Genomic DNA, 20,804 nt, shown 5'->3' on the forward strand with positions numbered 1-20,804 from the left:
GGGTGTTTTCCCTTCCTTAACAATCTAAGACAGGGATGGGAAAACTTTTTGGCCCGAGGGCCACATCTGGGTATGGAAATTGTATGCCGGGCCATGAATGCTCACAAAATTAGGGGTTGGGGTGTGGGAGGAGGTGAGGGCTCCAGCTGGGAGTTCTGGACTCTGGGGTAGGGCCAGAAATGAGGAGTTCAGGTTGCAGGAGGGTGCTCCAGGCAGGAACCGAGGGGTTTGGAGGGCGGGAGAGGGAACAGGGCTGGGGCATGAGGTTGGGGCGCAGGAGGGGATCAGGGGTGCACGCTCTGGGTAGTGCTTACCTCAAGCAGCTTCCAAAAGGAGCAGCATGTCCCTCCCCTCCGGCTCCTAAGTGGAGGCATGGCCTGGTGGCTCTGTGCGCTGTCCTGTCCGCAGTCGCCGCCCCTGCAGCTCCCATTGGCTGCGGTTCCCAGCCAATGGGAGCTGCAGGAGCAGCACTTGGATTGGGGGCACCTTGTGTCCTACGTGTGGGAGCCAGAGGAGGGACATGCCGCTGCTTCCGGGAGTCGCGCGGAGTGGCGCAAGCCCCTGACCCCACACCCTGGCAGGAGTTTGAGGGCCAGATTAAAACATCTGGAAAGCCAGATGTGGCCCCCAGGCTGTAGTTTGCCCACCCCTGATCTAAGAGAACACACAGAAGAAATTAATGGGTTGACACTCATTTTTTGTGTTTTTATTAAAATGCTCATAATGTCGGTTATGCTTATTTGCAAGGCTGGATTAATCTTTTGTGGTCCTGATGCCAAACATATTTGTGGGTCCCCATGGGATTGTGGGGAGTTGGTCCCCAAGCGAGGCAGGGGCTGGAGGCAAGAGCACAGCAGGATGAGGATTAGGGGTGTCAGTCCACAAAGCGAGGCAGGGGCCAGGGGCAAGCACAGCGTGGCGGGAGTGGGGTCAGTCCCTGGAGTGAGGCAGGAAGTAGGGGCCAGGGGCAAGCACAGAAGGGTAGGTGGGGGGATAGGATCCAAAGGGAAAATGAGATACTGCATGGGGCTAGCTTGAGCCCTGCCCCTCGCCTAAGACCTACCCCTCTCCCTATGTGGGGCTAGCCTGAGCCACTTGCCTGAGCCCTGTCTGCCCCCCGCGCAAGGCTGGGGCTGGTGTCACTGTCCGCCCAAGCCCTGCCTGAGCCCTGCAATCCCTCCCCCTCCACACACAGAGCTGGCATCGCTGCTCGCCCCCTCCGCACATTCCTCTGCACCCCACTTTTTTGGCCAAAGTGGGCATTTGTCCCATTCACTCTTGGACAGGACAAATGCGCACTTTTGTGAAAAAAGTCGTGATGTCCTGGACAGGGCTTAAAAAAGGGACTGTCCCAGCCAAAACAGAATGTATGGTCACCCTACCCTGGGGCAGCGCAGAGCCAGTACCTACCTCTCTCCACCGGAGCCGGGTCCTTGGGAGCCAGTTCGCTCTCTCTCCAGCTGAGCTGCAGATCCTCCAGACACCAGCAACTGCTCTTCCCACCCTCCTGGTGAGCAGGCTGATTGTGGTTACTCCTGTAACCAGACTTTTTGGTCGAAAACCGGATACCTGGGCAACAATGGCCCTGGAACAGATGGGCCAGGGGGCCATGGCCCCTTCACTTTTAAAAATGCCCTCTCACTTTTTTCCAGTGTTAAGGGTGAGCAATGGGATGAGGGGGTGGAGAGGAGCGAGCAGTGGGCAGGGCCTCCGGGAAAGAGGCAGAGCGGGGGTGGGAAGAGGTGGAGTGAGAGCAGGGCCTCAGTGGAAGAGGTGGAACAGGGCGGGAAGAGATGGAGTGGGTTCGTGGCCTTGAGGGAGGGGTAGAGCTGGGAGCAGGGCAACAGTCCAGACGCTGGTCACCCCCCCACTTCTAGAGAGCTTCCGGCACTCCTACCTGGCATCCATAATGGGCCCCTTTCAAGTGTGGGCCCGGTGCGATGGCACCATTGGCACCATTGTAGAAGCTGGTGCTGCTTATTTATCTATTACTGTGTTCCCTACCCTTGTGTTTAAGAAAGAACCACAAATGCTTTGTTAAATAGTCTAAAACACTGTCCCCAGTTGCAATATTGCTTCAGAAATGGTGCTGTAATCTCCTGGGTGCAACCAACACTCTGCCTCCTGAACGAGTGCTGGAGGCCATCCCAAGAAAATCTGCTCACCACCCTCTCCCAAAGCCTAGAAAGCACAATGCCAGGTGACAGCCATTTGAACAATGCAACTGGTTCCTGTGCAGCTCTGCTTCATAAAAGACACAGTAAATAACCCTTAAATCTAATGGCATTTACTCTAATTCAAGTATAACTATTGACTTATGCATATTAAAATGTTACACTGACAGCTTATGTTTTTATTAGTATTTTTTTTTTTTGTATTTTTTGCTCAATGCTTGAGTATTTTTCACTCTGATATAATTAATTGGTTCTAGGATTGGGAAGGTAAGTTAACATATCTGCCCATCTGTTAGAGAGAACACTTTATTCTTTAAATAGAGCTTTGTAGAATGCAGCAGAATCTGCCATATTCAACCCATGGTATTTAATTCTCCTATCCTAATTTTGAAAAAAATATCCCTACTACCACCTTGAAAAAGAAGTTAAGATTCTATTCAGATTAGTTGGGAGAAGGAAAGGCTGTATTGCTGTTGTGCCCTTGTTCAACCTCCTCTTATCATTAGTAATTCTATTCCATTCTTATCTGATTATGCAGGGATACATTAACTCACTGGCAAATGAATACACTATGGAAAAAACTCCCTCAAATGCAAATGGAGCAGGAGTTGCTGATATTGAACACAAGGAAGCTTCTTATACTCCTACTTGTCTGCTGACAGGGAGCCTTTCCAGCCCCTATAACAAAATCTGCCCTTCCCCCTCAAACAAAAACCCTGTTCCAACAAGTATTAAGGAAATTATGGCTTCCTCCTCTGTTAAAAAAGAAATTTGATACTCAGTAACCTCTTAACATTCAAATGTATTGCCTACCTGACATTACATTTTTAAAATGCCAAATTTCAACCTTTAAAATGAAGCAAAGAGCAAACACTGATAACATGTACACCTTGGGCCCAATGCTGTAAACTGTAGGATTAAATTCAATGGGAGTTACAGGGTCTTCAGCGTCTCTCAGAATTAGGCCCAATAAAAATTAAAGGCACTCAGCACCTTGCAGGATCAGGCTGTGTATTAGCAAAAAACAAAGGCTCCAAAATTTCTTCACTTGGTTATCTCAGAGTTTACATTGTGGTGATCTTTCCTACACTAGCTATACAAAAGATAAAAAAGCACCTTACACGTTTAAAGTACAGATTGTGCTTGGCTTTTGTGAATAATTCTAGTCAAAACACAAAGTAATAGAAAGGGATTAGAGGAGCGTCTAAAGAAACCTCACAAAAATGTGTGCATTAGAAAACTACCTCATATTTTTTTCAATTTTGCTTTTATTCTAATCTTATTTTGGACTAAACTAAGTCCTGACAAAGGCTTAATAGACAGCAACTGCAATGCTGTATAAGAACTAAGCTGAATCATCAAAGTAGCACTTTATTTTAGATACCATTGCTTTCAGGGTGACCTCATCAGATCGTAGCAAAATGACCTTGATTGGTATTTTTAAACAGAACTAGGACCTACTTGAACAGAAAAGCATACAGCCAGGTGCAAATTTAAAGAAAAACACAGTTTTGCATATACCTAACTTACACACCCACAAGGCTTGATTCACATGCAAGTCAAGGATTAATCTTGTGTGCATCAGGTATTGCATGCAGACAAATTCATATGTAATGTTCAGTGTGCATGTATGTTTAGGTTTGCATGTACACACAGCTACGTATGCACTCCGTGTATGTATCAGGTGCTTGAACTTTTGAAAATTTGCAACTAACAGTTTGATTTGCTGCACAAGTACCATACAGTGGGCAAAAAAACACCACAGACACAGCAGGAAGCACACAAACACATGCCACACTATCATCCCAACACAAGACTTAAAAGAATGGGGCATAGGGGAGGAAGAAGAAGTTCAGAATGTAAATGTTTTAAGTTTCTTTCAAAGGTTTGTATAAGGAAACCTGTTTTACTGGTTTCTAGATGATGAGCTTTTTTACTGAAAACAATTATTTTCTATTTTACAGATGTTGTGTCAAGTTACTGATATGTTCTTTTATCTGACGTTGATTTACTTTACATCATCCTTTAGCTGAAGACGGTGAAAACTAAGAACTTACACAGTATGAACTTACAACTTATTTAATACTTTGACTCCACAGGGCTCAAATACCTTTGAGCCATTTGTCTCATGGGGTTAGTTGGCTTAACCTTTTTAGATTTCTCCAAACAAACTAACTTGAGCTGCAGCAAGTTGTTTGCCAGAGATTTGAACTCTAGAGAAAAACACCCCAAAAACACCCCCCCCCCCCATACCACAGCACACAAAGGCTCTGTAGGTGTCTAAGAGAAAAACATGTTTTTACTCTTCTGTTTGCTTGTCAGACTCATGTTCACCTTTCTTTCATTCTCATTATGCCAATGGCCTGTGCGAAATATGTGTTTGGACTACGATCCCACTCTAGTGTTATCTCAAGAGGCTCCAACATTAGATGTAGGGGACATAGAAAAAAGTAACTTAAAAAAAGAAAAGATCAAATTAAGGAGCTTCCTCAGTATTAGTTTCTATCTTAAAATAATGATTCCTGGTGAAACTATGCCTTTGAGCTGTGAAACAACTCTTAATGAATTCAATAGTAGCTGTATGAAGGGATCAAACACAGTATATGGCCCTGTATTTGGAACATTTAGGCTCTTTAGACCTGTTACTTTAAAATATGGCCTCTTTCACTTTGACACAGCACTAATGCTTTCATAGCAACAAAGAAACAGCAATGGGCTAACCATATTGTAAAGCCATACATCTAGGAACAAAGAAGGAAAGTCATCCTTGGGGGTGCGGGGGAGGGGATTCTATCCTGGGAAGCATTGACTCTGAAAAAGTCATGGCATGCATGGTGGATAATCAGCTGAACATGGGCACCCGTGTAACACTGTGGCCAAAGGGCAATGCAATCCCTCGATGCATAAACCCAGCAATATAGAATAAGAGTAGGTTATATTACCTCTTGTGTTTGGCACTGGTGCAACTACTGCTGGAATGCTGTCTCCAGTTCTGAAGTCCACAGTGCAAGCAGGATATTGATACGCTGGATAGGGTTTGGAGAAGAGCCACAAGAAGGATTGGGAAACATGCCTTGTAGTGAAAGGCTCAAGGAGCGGGATCTGTTTAGCTTAACGAAGAGAAGGTTAAAGGATGACTTGGTCACAGTCTATAAGTACCTATATGGGGAACAAAGATTGATAAAGGAGGGCTCTTCAATATAGCAAACAAAGTTGAAGCTAGACAAATTCTGATTAGAAATAAGGTGCACATTTTTAACAGAGAAGGTAATTAACCATTGGAATATTTTACAAGGGTTGAGTTGGATTCTCCATCACTGAAAATTTTTAAATTGGATGTCTTTCTAAAAGATGTGCTCTAATTCAAGCAAGAATTAATTTAGGGAAATCTTATGGCCTGTGATATCCAGAAAGTCAGAATAGATGATCACAGGGATCCCTTCTGACCTTATAATCTATTAATCTATGAATAGTGAAAGGTCTAATTTCTTCCTTCTTTTCTGAAAAAGATAATTTAATGCCCATGACACCTGGCTGGTTGCCACCTGTGACATAAGTATTTTATTTGTCTACAGAAGAAGTCCACCATGACAAACTTCCCTGTATAGCTGCCAAGTCTTGTGCAGTTCCAAATGTAACGTTTATGCAAATTATGTAATAAACTAATCTGAAAACAATCATAGACTTCAGCTTTTGGCCTATATACTCTGCCCAAGCAGTGATGGGGATAGGACATGGAGTTGCATAAAACTTGGCAGTGATGGCTGGGGTGTGTGAGTAGGTGAAAATGAGGTTGATGGGGGTGCTGAGGTAGGTGACGGGTTTTGTCTGGGCATGTTTATGAGATCTCTGCGGGATGATGTTTCCCTGGGTGGCTGAATCTGGCTAGGGAGACTTGGGGGGCCTATTTTGAAACCCCTCATCTTCTGAACCTGTCACAGCTGCTGCCATTGCCAGCTCCTCCCAGCAGCTCCTTCCTTACTGTGATCAAGCAACGGGAGCAGCGAGAGGAGAGGCAGATCAGCCACATGGCTGTGTGCATAGCAAGTACTCCTGAAGTCCCTTGGTGGCCTAGAGGAGCAACTACTGCTGCAGCCCAGCACGATGCGTGAGGATCAAGCTGGTCTTGGAAATGCATGACAGGGCTGCCAGATACATGAGTGACACATGAGATATGAAGGTCTTGGCAGCACCTCGTTCCTGCCAATGTGTCAAGAAGCTTTCATCCCTAGTAGTGAGAGAATAGTTTAGTTTCCATGGCTCATCTGGTCCTGCTCAGTTGGAGGAAACTAGTAACATGGGTGTTTATTTGTCTAAATTTTGGTAGTGATTTTCATGATGTAGATACTTGCTACCAGGAACTGAATTGAGATCACCAACTCATTTTGTATGTGGTACAAGATAGCCATCAAACAGTAATGACTCTCAGATACTATCAACCAGGTTGGTTGGTATAGGTTAAATTTAAACATGAAGTCTCTGTGTTCTTATTTAAATATTTATTTTGAAGGCTGAGCTTAAAAGGGAGACATTTTGTACAGTCAATGTCCTTCAACAAATTCTTCCAAGTCTCCAAACCTATTCTCAGGTCAAATTAGACATCTTACTCTTGCCTGGATCAGAGCAGGAAAAGTTATATTCACTGTTCTAATAAATCATTTCAGATAATGAAACAAATGTCTATGGCTGCAAACTCAAGAGGGTTTAGGATTTAATTTAAATACACAGAAAGAGTATGTTCACCATGCAGTTCCCTCGCACCTCCAAAAATAATCTAGCAAGATTTTATGGTGTATATTTTCTGATTTAGCACAAATGCAGTAACTGAATAATTAACCCATTTTCTCTTAGAAAACTATTTTTAACTAATCCTTATACATAGACAATTTCTCCATTACCGAGAGAACTTTTTAATGACTGCCATATTCCACTGCAGGAAATTGGTTACTGTACTCCTCTTCTTTGTATGCTTCACTGTTACTTTTCAGTTCAGGTGTATGATACAAAGCCTTATTAATGAAGCAGCAATCTGTGATCAGCATCTGAAAGCTCTTTATATGCTGTGCTAACAATGTTTTGATATACTCCCTGCCCCCCTCCTTTTCCTTAGCTGCCGGAGCTGTTTGGCCATGTCTGACTTCCTGATGATGAAGCCTTGCTGGCAGGTTGCCCAGATTGCTGCTCTCCTGTAGATTCCAGTCTCTCTTCAGGAGTTGCCTGCCTTCAGCATAATGGGCAACATTGAAAGCAGCAAGGCGTTCGGTCGACAAGGTCAGAGTGCCTTTCATTCCTGCAATAATCAACCAGTGTAGCTCTTCCTCAGACCTGGGGAGAGAGAAGATAGAGGTCAAAAGAGCAATTACATTTCACATTGACTCCAGGAAAGGCTTGGAACACAAAAACTGGGGGAAAAAACCACACACACATACACACACACAAACAGCACAGAGCTTCTCTCTTTTACATTTCTTTTCTGGTCATTATTAATAAAACAGTACAGCAACCATGTCCATTATGAACATTATAACAAGAAGAACCATTTTCCTCCAGTGGATGACATCTGTCTTCTCAGACATTTAGCACTGTCAGCATATTGCAAAGGCATGTAAATGAGATACAATGTATAGCCAGATACAGTGAGCAAAAACTATTAATTATGTTAAAGAATGTTAACCCTACCAGACTGTCGAACAAGCAATTGTGTTAATTTCAGTCTGTAATCAGTCCCTTAATTAGCATAACTTTATTTATTTAGCATTAAGACAACAATTTAGAGAATATAATTTAGTTGGAAATGTCAGTAATTTTCTGCTGGCATATTGTTGTTACAAAGTTACCTTTATTTGACCGTACAGCTGCCAGGCCTAATTACTTTAATGGTATTAATTGTACTGACCATTTTGGTGGTGTAGTTTGTAATTGCTATTACTGCATAGTTGGGATCACTGCAAAATGTGTCATGTTCGCTCCAGTCACCTTCCATTGTTTCCTTGTATATCTTTTAAAGCAGAGCCTGCCAATGGTTTATAAAAAAAAAATCCTCCCCATAAAGAATAAATTAGAGCCAGCCCTTTATACAGAAGAAGCTGTAAATTCTAATGGTAATATAGCTTGATATTAGAAAAATGTAATGATCTATTTACTCATTGCCCTTCCCTAGTTTTATGAAAGCTGAATTAGCTCAGTGTTGACAAAGGATTAAGAAACTTGGTAGTGACATTCTTTATAGTCAACAAAACCTCCCTCATTCCACATTTCACACTGAAGGCAGTCACTTCAAGAATATTCACTCTTTGTTTTCAGCTGTAAAATGCAAACAGCTTTATTCCATGGGTTTCAATTAAACAAAATGTGAATACAATGTCTCTATCCCACGGAACATCTGGTATTAGGCACTACTCTGCTGAAAACACTATCTCACCAAAGAATTGAAAGAGGTATTATTTTATCAGCCACAATGAGCAAACAAGGTTTCCCCCTCCCCCGCACATAGTATTACTGCTAAAAAGCAGGAGGAAAAAATCTGCAGAATTTGGCTCAATCTCTTTTTAGAAACTATAGGAAATACAGTACAATTAGCACTCAAAGTTTAAGAATCTCAAATAAATATGGTTTTAAAGGGCCAAAACCTAAAGTACTTACTGAGACAAAACTCACGGACACCAATTAAGGATGAGCCAAAACTGAATAAGGACTGCAGGATCTGGCACAGAGGCTGTGTACACAATGGGCAAAATTCCCACCAGTTTTAACACCGCTTCAGCCACTTTGGCATTTGCAATTGTGGGAACTATACTGAAGACTATATTCCAGCTGTGGTGACTGGAACTATTTTAGTGAATCTTGCTGAGACAGGAGTCTAATCAAATTGGTGGTATAAACTTTTCTAGCCACCACTGCTTTATTTATGGGTCCCAGTGGTTCAAAGACTTATTTTGTTTGAACCAATGGGAATTTGGGGATAAATTTCACCAGCAAGGACAAAGCCTAGTGTAGTTTTCTGGTGTGTTATAATGAAAACTTCGATTCTTCCTGCTCTTTCTTTAAATACAAGCAGACCATATTGACATAAAACACAGATCACATGAAAGAAAATATGCACTAAAAATATGGTACAGGAAATAATCCTACACTAATAAGGAGCTGGGTAAAATGGCCATATTGAGAGAGACAGAGATAATATAATATAATATAATATAATTAATTGTGTTTACTCTTATTTCTATTATAAAAAGATACCTGATCCTTTCGGGACTTCTGTCTACAGAATACATTGACTGTGTAAGATGCACAGGTGCTCAGATGCCCCAGTGATATGTTTAGTATGTAAGAACCTAGCTAGATAGAAACAAACAGAAATACTATTGGAAAACTTGCTGTTTCAAATAGATATATTGATTGTTCACCCCATCTTTACTTTACTTTGCAAAGGAAGAAATGCAGTCATAAATGATTTTGATTTTGTATGGATAGCCTTATTAAACTAGGTGACTAAGGCAGGTGCTGTTGCTGAACTAAAAAGAGGCTATTGTATTAAAAGAGGGACTTAATCAAATGACCTCGTCACATGCAAAGAGATGAGAAATAATACATAAAGGGAAATACATGTAACTATCACCTCTAGTGAATTATTTACAAATCAATATTAACTGGGCCCTTTCTCATCAGAGTTACAGAATTTGTATGTTAGGCTAAATTCATAAGACAAAAGAATCTATGGACTCCTATTGTGTCAGGTAAGACAATCATAACTTAGTGAAGATACTGACATACATCCATAATCTCCAGAATTTTCATTTCTAAATTAACGAATTAATGATAATCTATGCAAAACATGAATAAATGAATGCACTGAAGAGGTTTGATAAGACACTATAACTGTCACATGGATGTATTTAGGCCAAGCTTTTCAAAGGTGACTTGTGACCGTGGATGTCTCAATTTTTGGTTGTCTAACCAGAGATGCCTTTAATGGGCCTGATTTTCAGAAAGTGCTCAACACCAATTTCTAAAAATCAAGCTCCTTTAATATGTCTCAAGTTTCTGTCCCAGAATGACAAGTTACTTTTGTAAATCATGGTCTTAATGTACAAAGACTCAACAGAGGCTATTGGTATGACGTACCTGATAAGGAACAAGTTCAGTGACCATTTTCCCCAGTAGTATTTTTGGAAGGCAAGAATTGCGCAAGATATGATGAGGAATTATTTTACAAAGGCAATTCCCTAATAATACCACCTTGCTATTGTATAATGCTTTTCACCATTAGATCCCAAAGCACTTTAACAAAGGAAGTAAGTCATTATTCTCATGTCATGGATGAGGCAAAATGACTTGCCACTAAGGAGGCCAGTAGCAGAGCCAGGAATAGGATCCAGGTCTCTTGAACCCTAGTCCAGTGCTCTGTTCACAAGGCCACACTGCTGCACTTTGCTGGTGCATGGAGATTAGATAGAGCAATGAATAGCCGTATATAGAACTTTGCAGAGCGGAAAATGTATTGTTCATTTTTATGCACCAGTCTCTATAGATTCTCTACAATGAAGCCCATTTAAATTGAAAGCTTCAACAATCACAAACTTCCCACATAGCACACAGAGAACAGTTAAAAATAATGGACCTGCTCCCACTGAAGTCAGGGACAAAAACTCACATCAACTTCATTCGGAGTCAGATCAAGACCAATATTCTATAAGATTTGCTCTGTTTATGTATATATGGAAATATATGCAATATAGAATGTATGGAAATGCCAGAGAGTAAAATATGGCAATTAAATACTCGATAAAGGAATAAATCTGTCAAGATAAGCATTAGAAATGGAGTTCTTCAAAAAGTGTTAAACATCTTGACCCAAATCTGCATTAATTTTGCAACTCAATTTTTATTTTTCAAACATGTCTCTTTCATTTTTTTTCAGGTACCAATCCAGAGTTCTGGGGGCCTCATAAAATGTCAAGCTAATCATTAGAAAATCTAACATTTTTCAGTAAAATACCTTGATTCTTCAAATTGCCAATTACACATTTTCCCAGCTAGTAGACTGTCTCACAAAACCCTGAAGGCACACTGCTTAACAATACCATGCCATAAAATCCAACCTAAATCATCCTTCCGTCTCCAGCTCCTTCAGCTATAAACTTCCAACCTCTCTAACCGACTGCAATATAAGGACTTTACAGCATGCCAGAAGAGTAGTAATATTCAGTGGACAAAGAAAGAAGACAAAAGTTGGCCTTTGTGGCTGATTTTTATCAAACTATGACTAGCTATGGAACAATTACCAAATTAAATCCATTCAAAATGACTCCAGAAAGCAGTGCCTAAAATCTGCATGTGAATGATCCCTAAATTTCCAATGATATCTTTCCAACAACATCCTAGTCTTTTTTAATTGGCAAGGAAATCTGCTTTAAAAGAAGCTGTCATCAATCCTGGCTCTCATGGTTGTAATTCAAAGAGACCCACTACGTCTGATCACTAAGGGCTGGTCTACACTTAGTCCGGACTTCGGACTAAGGTACGCAAATTCAGCTACGTTAATAACGTAGCTGAATTCGAAGTACCTTACTCCGGACTTACCGCGGTCCAGACGCGGCCGGAAGTCTCCCCCCGTCGACGCCGCGTACTCCTCTCGGCGAGCTGGAGTACCGGCGTCGATTGTGAGCACTTCCGGGATCGATCCGGGATCGATTTATCGCGTCTTAACCAGACGCGATAAATCGATCCCAGAACATCGATGGCGTGCCTCCGGACCAGCCGGTAAGTGAAGACTAGGCCTTAGAAAAGACTGTAACTTCTAAGAGCACACCTCAGGAAGCATTATAATAAACAACATAATCTCACACTGATCTGTCTCTGACATCTCTAGAATACAGGATCAGCAGCCCAACTGCCATCAACAACACGTGGATTGAAATAGAAATGACCTATTCAGCAACATGCATATTTGAAAAAGTGCCAGACTTATTAGTTAGGAAGTGCATCAAAATTATTATTTTGGTGTCTAAATTCACAGTTTATTATCTCAGGATTTCCGCAATGAAATAAATACCAGAATCAAAAGACAGTGTGGGCAAGTCATTTCACCTCTCTGTGTCACAGTTTCCCCATCTGTAAAATGGAGTTAATTATGTTTATACCGCCTTTTGAGATCTACTGATGAAAATGCTATATAAAACTAGATATTGTATTATTATCAGCAAAGGAGGGAAATTTCAGTATATATTCTGTGTAACTGCAGATTAGCATATAGCTAGATTAATCTATACAGTCTGTGTTGATTTTAAGGTTGCTAAATTCATGAACTTTAAGGTTACTAATCTTTAATATTAAGATTATGTTACTTAAATTAAAAAGTAGACATCTCCAGGAACATTATAATTAAGACAGCTTTGTGTTGCTTAGTTACTTTAATGGAAAACAAAAGTGAAAGTTTGTTAACGAATTTCCCTATTTTGCTTTGTTTTCAAAGAATAGCATATCGTTTCGTAAACACTGTTATAAAGGCAACAAGAGCTGCTAGTGATCTTACGAAGTCAACAGGGAACAGTGCCCCAATTCTTATATCACCAAGTATACATATCCCAAATATATGGAATTTAGAAAGTCCACAGAGGTTCTAATTTATCAGTAGCAGCAATGAAACAGGGGAGCCCTGAGGCAAAATGAGAAAGCTGGGGCATGACAGGGAGTTAAGAGGGAGAAGGCCACAGATACATAAGGAAAGGTATTCTTTTTTATTCCATATAAAACTGAAAACATAAATAGCCAAGAGTTGGGAAGCAAGGGATCTGAAAAGCTGAAGTGCCCAGTAGGATCCTCTGCTCTCTGCTCCCCTTCCTGATTCCTGCAACACAGCCCTCCCACGCTTCACATCTTCTCCTTTGTCCTTACGTTCCCTTTCTTCATGCCTATTCACCCTAATAAGTAGCATTTGTGAAGACATTCTAAAGTATACATGACCTTAGCAACTATAAAACTTAAGAATTCTAGGAGGAATGTTCTAATACATACTTTATAAAGTGTGCATTGGAGCACTGTCCCTCTAGATTTCCTTATCACACAGTAGCTCCTGACAAATGTAGAAAGTTCACACTGGTTCAGGCCAAAGGAGCCAGGATCTTGCCTTCCTCTGATTTCCAATGCCTTGCAGAGCTAAAGGTGGAAATTTTCAAAGGCACAGTGGGAGTCAGACACCCAAAGTCAATAAAATAACTCCCTTTGTGTCTTTGGAAAAATCTCCCCCTAAAAGGGACCAAGGATCCCTGCCTTCCATTGACTCTCAATAAATTAAATAAATAAATTAAATTAAATGATGTCTCCTAAACTTTCCTCTCATGAAATGTAGTTTATTCTGCTGCTTTGGTTGGTGGTCATGCAGTGAAACTTATGACAATTATTATATCACAATTTATTCTTCATTCAGTATTCTTGTATACGTGGCTGTCAATGAGATGTTTCCAACAGTGAGTAAATTCATCCACCAACTTCAAACCTCCTCCACTGGGTGTGTGAAAGCAGGTGTCATTGAAACATTTTATCTGATGGTATGTAAGTTTCTGCATCTGCTTTAGTCTGCTCATTCAGTGTGTGCATGAGAAGATAGGTGTTACTAGAAAAGCTATCCAATGGCGTGATTCTCTCCCTTCCTTCAGTGACTTAAATGCTGGCTTCTTGTGCACTAGTTAGAATAATTTTACCTTTTTATTTACTTTTTTTTTCAGTAGCCTGTGCAAAAGTCTGTGACGGACATTATTTAACAAATAGTTATAGTTGAGTTATAATTTGACTCAGTTTTCAATATGCGTGGGGCACAAAGAAATGTTCATACACTTCAGAAGAATTCCTTCAGATCAAGGTAATTTTGAAAAGTCTCCTACTGGAAAAGTATTTGCTCAATTTCCTTCAGGGATTTACTTGTAACTTTCCAGTAAATTGAATCATTATCCTAAGAGTAAGTGATATAATTTTGGTTTGATCCATATTTGTTCTTTAGCCTAACAAATGGATGTAAACCTCACTTTAACTTAAAAAGTCAATCCAACTTTAACTCTGGAGGTACTATAATACTAATGACTCTATAAATCTTTCTCCTTTCACTGTTCTTCCATTCCCTTTCATTCTGGATATTTTTAGCCTCTTCACTCTATAAGGCTTTGATGACCTCTTTAGCATCCCTTTAAGTTTCCTGCTTTGCTCCCTTAGCTCTTTCTTCTTGAGTAAATGTCTTGTGAAGCAGCCCTCAGGACTCTCATGAGTCTACAATTAATTTTGGCTCTGTCATTGCTTCCCTGGTTTGTTAGTACTCCTGTGATGGACTCGCCTACACTCTTACTCCTCTACTGCTCCTCTTATAGATGAGTGAGACATGTGCTATTGGGTTACTAGGATGTATTGTTATCACATTACTCCAAACTAGTCAAAACACGTGAAATTATCACCACTATTTTACCCATCAGTATGGTCTTGGGTGTAATCACAATTTACTGAATTGCTTACATAGCTCCTTATCCTATTCCCTAAATCTCCTTTTGATTTCAGTGAGAGCAGCATTAGGCCAGTATATTCTCAACACACTTTTCTGCACTATACTCACTTTACTTGTTTGTCCATAGCAGATCCAATACTGTAGCTCTTATATCACTTGAGGAAGTTCACGTCAACACATGAGTAAGGGGCAGGCTACAGGATTAGTCCCTATTTCTCTCTGTGTCTTGATGAATCTCTATCAGCAGTTGTAAATAAAAAAAACTTGGGGTAGATTGATCCCTGTTTTGGGCACAGGGCTCCTGGCAGCAGAAAGTCCATTGGGAAGGAACTGTGTCTACAGTGGTGCCACAAGTCTAGTGCAGCCCCAGAAGTAGTGGTACTGGCCAAGGAGAAAGTGTGGTTAACGTGGCCAGAAGATGCTCTGTTTTAGTCTCTCGTCACTGTAGCTTCCCCACCAGGGACCTGGGGGAGACACCAATGGAAATTAAAGATGAGCCTCTAGTTGTGTAAGCCCCTAACAAGGGTGGCAGTGGGGCAGAGAAGTGCAACTCTAGGAAAATACCTTTAGCTAAAATGTTCAAAAAGTGCTTAAGTGACTTAGGAGCATAAGTCCCATTTTCAAAATTGTCTTACATGCTTAGGAACCTATGTCCCATTGAGTTTCAATGAGTCACTTAAGCACTTTTGAAAATGTTACCCTTTGACTACAAGAAATACAATTATGGTGCTATTTATATGTCTAGTCCCACTCTGATTACTCCTATGTTATTGCAGAAAGTTATCTTCCAGAATGAATGCTAGTATCACTCCTAATAAGTTCAGAAGGAAGAATCAGTTTTGTATGTAGACATGCTCTCTGCTAAGTATATGAAGAACTGTGGGCAAGCAGATAAAAGTCTCTTTTGGCCTTAGCTAGGACTGTTATTATCAGTTTGCTTATAAGCAGATAGAATATGCATAGGCATTCATATTGCTTATACCACTGGGAGACAGTAGGCTGCCATTATCAGCAAAGTTATTTCTTTGGCTCATGTGGCATTATCAAGAGCAACGGTCAATGGACAACAAATCATAATAAACACAAGGAGGCTTTATAGAATGATAATGTCCACCTTGTTCACAAACACTCACAGGCTTTTAAATTACCACAGGATTTTTTTTTTTTAAATACTTTTTGTGCCCATTGTGAAAGTTTCAAATATGAATGGTGAGAATCTGACAATGGTTTTAGTCATACCTTGTCTTCCACACCTTTGAAACCAAGAAGAGGAGGCCTAAATCAATCTGCAGGGAAACGGAAATCTATACTAAATTATTATCCAATTTCAGTGGAGAATCTGTAGGCATTCTACATAACTAATCTATCTTTCCAGCTCATTACTAGCCAAACCATTTGTATGCTAAACAAAAAACGGTAGTGCCCAGAAGTCATGGTGCAAAAAGATTAAAGACAGAGATGAAGAAAGGAAGGACCTTTTTCCTTGTACCAATATGCAGACAGAAAAACACAACAAGGAAAACAGTGAACAGATGGAGAGGAGTAAACAAGGAAGCAAAAAACAATAAATAAAAAAACCTCCACAAGGCAGAGCCTGGTCTAGGTTTCAAGAACCAGTCTAAAAATATTTGATAGAAAGTTGCTTACATAGGACATGTGTCTCATGGTTGTCTTGTGAGAAAGTAGTGCTGTTGAACTATGGGTTCCTGCCTAACAAGGGTCCTACTGCAATAGATTCACTGCATCTAATTTACAGGTATGCAAAAAGAAAAATGTGCGTGCTGGGCAAAACTAGCATGTCATACTGCAACCAGCAGTTCCTTTGGAGTTCTGGGGTTAACCACAGAGTAGTAGTAAAAACAGTTACAAAGCTAGAGTTTTATAACAAACAGTGTTCATTGACGTTTCAGGCCTGAGTTTGAAAAGGTCACATGTGAATTAGAGCATGAAAAATGTGCATTCAATTGCTTGTCTAATTTATTTGCCCAGTTACCATGATTGCATGTGTAAATTGGGTCTTTATGCATACACTTGGCCAGCTAGATGCATAATTCGCCATTTGCACCTGCAAATACTTAGCTTACCTGCACAATGGCTTTAACTGAATACAAATTTGCACATGCAATTGTGTGTCGGACTCTTTAAAGATCTGGAGCCAGAGCAACGGAGCTATCCCTATTTAGGCCAGTTGAGGATCTGACCTACAATGAAAGAATAATTATTGTTCGTTAATAGAATTCATTGGTTTAGAGCTAGGAGTCTGAAGAAAAGGAGGCAGGAAAAGAGAAAGAAACTGGCAAGAGTGAGACAGCAGGAACTGGGAGCAGAGAGTCAATATGTTTTTCCTATAAATGACAAACAATATTCTACTGAAATGGCTGTTTTATTAGAAATGGAGTCTGTCTCTTCTTTCTGCACCAATAGTATCTTAGGTCTCAAATGCTACAGACATCAATAGACTATATGGTGAAAGCTTACACACACACACACACACACACACACACACACGCAAACCCCTCCCCAATATGATTGCAGTTGTACACAGGGCCGGCTTTAGGCCAATTCCACCAATTCCCCCGAATCGGGCCCCGCGCCTAAGAGGTCCCCGCGCCCAGTGGCAGGGCCGCCGGGGTGGGGGCAAGTGGCCGAGAATCCCTTCCCTGACTAGAGGCTCCTTTTTAATTTTTACTCACCCGGCAGCGCTCCGGGTCTTCGGCGGCACTTCAGCGGCGGGTCCTTCACTCGCTCTGGGTCTTCGGCAGCACTTCGGCAGCAGGTCCTTCAGTGCCACCAAAGACCCGGAGCGAGTGAAGGACAAATCGCCGAAGACTACGAGTGCCGCCCGGTGAGAACAAGCCCCACATGTTTTTTTTTTTTTTTTTTTTTTCAGTCATCCCTGCCGGGGCCCCGTCAAAACTGTTCGAATCGGGCCCCGCACTTCCTAAAGCCGGCTCTGGTTGTACATATGACAAAATGAACCCTTTTGGTTGTCAGAGCTATTTTATTCAGAGGATAATATTGTTTGGAACTTTTGGGGTATGAGGTACGAAGATGGTTTAATGGAATTTTCAAAGCAGTATCTGCAAACCCAAGAAAAGTCTCACTTTTTACTAGCAGCTCTTGGCAAATTTTGGGCCTGACCCTCAGAGGCTCCCACATAGTGCTCATTGCGCTTTTGATTGCAAAAACAGCTGTTTTATTTAGTGAAACATTATAGCTTCTCTCTCTAAGCCTAGGCTTTCTTTAAAATTAAACAACAGGAGCCATGCTTTTCAGCAGATGCTTTGTGCATGTGCCAAATTTTTGTGCACACCTGTTTACAAATGCAAAACCTAAATTTGTGTGCCTAGCTTCACACTTTGCATATTCCTGCTTGGGTAGGCATATGTGAGTGTTCACATGCACCACTGGATGTGTAGGTGTATGATATACAGGTGTACTAATGGGAGCCCACTGAAAATTTGGGACTATGGGCGAGATCAGTTGTGGGTAACCTGTGGCCGTGGGCCGCACGCCTCCAGTCAGGGTAATCCGCTGGCGGGCCATGAGACAGTTTGTTTACATTGACCGTCCGCAGGCATGGCCGCCCGCAGCTCACAGTGGTCACAGTTCGCTGTTCCCAGCCAATGGGAGCTGTAGGAAGCGGCGGCCACCACGTCCCTGCAGCCCACGGTGCTTCCCATAGCTCCCATTGGCCGGGAACGGCAAACCGTGACCACTGGGAGCTGTGGGCGGCCATGTCTGAGGACAGTCAATGTAAACAAACTGTCTCGTGGCCCGCCAGCTGATTACCCTGGTGGGCCGCAATTTGCCTGCCACTGGGCTAGATTCTGCCTCATGCTAAGACTGCTTAAGCAGTGTGATGAAGATTCAACACTGGGCTAACAGACCAGCTGAGTATTCCACCATGTGGCCTAAAGCTGTTGTGCCTGGCTGTATGCCACCAACCCAATCCTGGGCCCTTGGCATAGGGAGCATATAAGGGCATGCATGGGATTATGTGCTCCAGTGATTCTCATAAGCATGACAGCTCTGTTAACAACTTGGCCCCGGCAGTCTGAGGGATCAATTTGGGTTGGGTGGGGGGACTAGACAAAGCTGGCTCACAGCTATCTTTGTTCCCACACCTTGAGTCCAGCACCACATGGCACTCAGCTGAATCCAAGACTCAAAATAGTTAGTAAATGATAGAAGGTGCTTAACTTTAAATTTTTAAACATTTTAAACACTATTTTGCAGTTTGCAAAATAATTGTGTAAAATTCACAAAAACAGCTCTGGTCTTGGGATTTTCATGTTGCTTTTGTAAAGTGAGTTCCATGTGATGTTTTGTTAGAAATAGAAGCTCAGATCATGGCCATATGATTAAACAGCTTTTTTCCTCTCTCTAACAAAACATCACATGAGACTCGTTTTACAAAAGTCACATTAAAAGCCCAGGTTTTGCTCCAGTAGATAAAAACACTTTGCAGGATTAACCACTTACTGGGATGATCAACCAGTGCAGCAGAGAGGTGATCGAACAAATGGAAATCAGTACAGTTATTTATTAATACCTTCCTTAGTCCAACCCTGTAGTGAAAGTGTACAGTGAGCATTAGTGGGTGGATCTAAGCCCTCAGACAAGCAGTGCAGGATTTAGGAGACACCACAATGAGGCAGGGGAGAACAATAAAAACTGGAAGAGTCCTAAGGAGCATAATACACTTAAAAATGTTTAAATGTTTTCTATAGACGCCTGGAGCCCCGAAGAAAATTTTCTCTCCCTTGGATTTTGCAAACATTTCAGTTGCTCCATATTTTTACCAGCTCTGAAACTTTCATCAAATTCCACTACAATGGCAAAATGTTTCTAGTTCTCCCTTGTCCCAATTTTGAGAACAGTACAGTGAAGGTTTTTTTCCACCTCTTAACTGGCCCTTGCTAGAGCCTTGGTGCAAAGCGCCCTGAAATCCCAATGAGCTCCTGGAAGCACTCATCAGCTTTTGGCATTTTGTCAACAGTTAAAAAATACTCTGTAAAAACAACTGATATTAAACCAAGAAACATAAAAACTCCAGAGAACGTTCTTATAATTACGTTGTCTGAACCTGCAGTAAAGCCATAGAGTTGGTTGGGAATTTGTTGATAAACTTTTTTTTTTTGGTTCAGAAAATGCTGATTCATCAAAAAGTGTTCTCAGGCCCAGATGAACTTTCTGGTCAAAGTCAGAGAGAGACACCCACATTCATAAAAACCAATAGGCCAGAGGTTAGGGCACTCACCTGGGATATGGGAGACCCAGGTTCAAGTTCTTGTACAAAATTAGAGGGACTTGCAGCTGGGTGTCCCACCAGGTGAGTGGACTAACTAGTGCATTGTTGGCTCCTGTGGGTTTCTCGCGTGTTTTTTCATGAAAAGTTTTGAAAGGTCTCATTTTCATGTGGGATGAAACCAAATGTTGAAACCTTGACATTTTTCATGAAACAGAATTTTTGTTTTCCAGCCAGCCCTACAATGCCACATGCTTTATCTTAAAGTGGCTTTGATTTCCCTTTCATGTTATGGTTGATTCTGAATAGCACTCTCAAACACTGCCCACTGGGGCATTGGCTTCTACAGAGAACAAAAAACCACTCCTTTACCCCAGGCTTGATCTCTTGCCTTGGTGGGCCATTGTGAGACATTGAGAGGCACTCATTCCAATAAAGGTCACGTTGTTTGTGGGATAACTACGTGTTTAGCCTGCAAGACTGCATTTTAAACTTGGGAAGCTTAATTCCAAACTGCTAACAATCCAGATTTTCATACTCATTATCCACAGATGTTTTCTTTTGGCACAGCCATTAAGGATGTATGAGTAAATGTCATAATTTAATAATTTATACCATTTTAATTTCCACCCCCAACATTTCTGCAGAAAATGAGCACTGTGGCATCATCAACTGATATGCTAGTTCCCTAAAATTCTGCCAAGCCAACATGTTCTGATATAAGAAAAGGCTGCTGAAATACCCAATTGAGAGGTGGGGTTTTTTTTAGTATAAGTAAACCAAAACAAAACCAATTTTAATATTTACTGTCTGTTCAGTCTTCCCATTCTTACCAAACCAGATGAATTGGTTAATTTACGTATAAATGTTTTAACTAACAAATCCATGG

At 41.3% G+C, this 20,804-nt stretch overlaps 1 long non-coding RNA gene across 1 annotated transcript in view; it reads left to right on the plus strand.

Annotated features, from left to right (window-relative positions):
• Window positions 1-11,389, plus strand: part of LOC117878806 — a 38,828-nt gene extending 27,439 nt beyond the window's left edge. The window contains exons 2-3 of the long non-coding RNA XR_004646100.1: window positions 7,285-7,445; window positions 11,095-11,389. This is a non-coding gene — a long non-coding RNA (uncharacterized LOC117878806). The remainder of the gene's footprint in view (window positions 1-7,284; window positions 7,446-11,094) is intronic.
• Window positions 11,390-20,804: the final 9,415 nt, after the last annotated feature.

Source organism: Trachemys scripta, chromosome 6, assembly GCF_013100865.1.
Source record: "Trachemys scripta elegans isolate TJP31775 chromosome 6, CAS_Tse_1.0, whole genome shotgun sequence".
NCBI lineage: Eukaryota > Metazoa > Chordata > Testudines > Emydidae > Trachemys > Trachemys scripta.